This window comes from Lathyrus oleraceus, chromosome 3, assembly GCF_024323335.1.
Source record: "Lathyrus oleraceus cultivar Zhongwan6 chromosome 3, CAAS_Psat_ZW6_1.0, whole genome shotgun sequence".
NCBI classification, from domain to species: domain Eukaryota; kingdom Viridiplantae; phylum Streptophyta; class Magnoliopsida; order Fabales; family Fabaceae; genus Lathyrus; species Lathyrus oleraceus.
This window is the reverse complement of record NC_066581.1, coordinates 344,719,233-344,721,083: the sequence shown is the minus strand read 5'-3', so window position 1 is coordinate 344,721,083 and position 1,851 is coordinate 344,719,233. Positions and strand designations below refer to the sequence as shown.

The 1,851-nt window shown below is 41.6% G+C and overlaps 1 pseudogene; it reads left to right on the top strand.

The window, feature by feature from the left end:
* Positions 1-1,370: 1,370 nt before the first annotated feature.
* LOC127133830 (uncharacterized) lies at positions 1,371-1,470 on the top strand (annotated as a pseudogene).
* Positions 1,471-1,851: the final 381 nt, after the last annotated feature.

Here is a 1,851-nt window from a genome sequence, read left to right as displayed (position 1 = left end):
TCTTGGTCGGTCTTAATTCTCCCATTTCCAGTCTCTTACATATGGATAAAGGCATAACGCTAATTCCGGCTCCTAAATCGCATAAGGCTTTGTCGATGACAAATTTTCCTATGTGACAGGGTATAGAGAAGCTACCTGGATCCTTGAGTTTAGGGGGCATGTTTTGGATTATAGCGCTACATTCGGCAGGGAGTGTAACGGTTTCACTATCCTCAAGTTTCCTTTTATTAGAAAGAATTTCTTTTAAGAATTTAGCATATGAGGGCATCTGCGTAATAGCTTCGGTAAATGGAATTGTAACGTTTAATTGCTTAAGGAGATCAACAAATTTTCTAAATTGACCTACATCTTTGGTTTTAACAAGCCTTTGAGGGTAAGGTATAGGTGGTTTGTAAGGTGGTGGAGGTACATAAGGTTCCTTCTTTTCTAGGGTATCCTTATTACTCTCTTCCTTTTCCTTAGGTTCACTTTCCTCAGTAGATTTCTTAGGGCTTTGGTTTTCTATCCTTGGATCAGACGGTCCTTCCACTTCCGTTCCACTTCTTAATATAATTGCATGAGCTTGGCTTCTCGGATTAGGTTGGGGCTGTCCAGGGAATGTACCAGTTGGTGCAGCAGTAGGTGCTTGTTGTTGAGCTACTTGAGATATTTGGGTTTCTAACATTTTGTTATGGGTAGCCAAGGCATCTACTTTGCTTGCTAGTTGTTTAAGTTGTTCGCCAGTGTGTATGTTCTGGTTTAAGAAATCTTTATTGGTTTGTTGTTGGGAAGCTATAAAGTTTTCCATCATGATTTCCAAGTTGGATTTTCTAGGGGTATTATTGTTAGGATTTGGTTTCTGGTACCCCGGAGGTATAGATGGGGTTTGATTCGGAGACTGTCCAGGTGCGTATAAAGCATTATTACTCTTATATGAAAAGTTTGGATGATTCTTCCAATTTGGGTTATAGGTATTCGAATAGGGGCTTCCTTGAGCATAGTTTACTTGCTCTGTTTGGATTCCAGTCAAGAGTTGACATTCCGCAGGAGTGTGGCCTTGGATTCCACAGACCTCGCAATTCTGAGCTATAGCAACCACGGCGGTTGGTGGTGATACATTTAAACTTTCAATCTTCTGGACCAAAGCATCCACTTTTGCATTGACGTGATCAAGGTTACTTATCTCGTACATGCCAGTTTTCGGTTGAGGTTTTTCCACTGTTGTTCGTTCGGTTCCCCACTGATAGTGGTTTTGGGCCATGCTCTCGATAAGCTGGTAAGCATCAGCATAAGGTTTGTTCATTAATGCACCACCTGCAGCGGCGTCTATTGTTAACCTTGTATTGTATAAGAGACCATTATAAAATGTGTGAATTACTAACCAGTCTTCCAAACCATGGTGTGGGCAAAGTCTCATCATGTCTTTGTATCTTTCCCATGCTTCGAAAAGAGACTCGTTGTCTTTCTGTTTAAATCCGTTTATCTGGGCTCTTAACATAGCTGTTTTGCTTGGCGGAAAATATCGGGCAAGGAAAACTTTCTTCAACTCGTTCCATGTGGTGACTGAGTTGGAAGGTAGAGATTGAAGCCATCTTCTAGCGCTATCTCTTAATGAGAAAGGAAAAAGACGAAGTCGAATTGCCTCTGAAGTGACACCATTAGCTTTAACAGTATCAGCATATTGAACAAATACGGATAAATGAAGGTTTGGATCTTCGGTAAGATTTCCAGAGAATTGGTTCTGTTGCACAGCCTGCAGCAGTGAAGGTTTAAGTTCAAAGTTGTTTGCTTCGATTGCGGGCGGAGCAATACTTGAATGCGGTTCATCTTGCGATGGAGCGGCGTAATCTCTAAGAGCACGAGCTGGTTCTG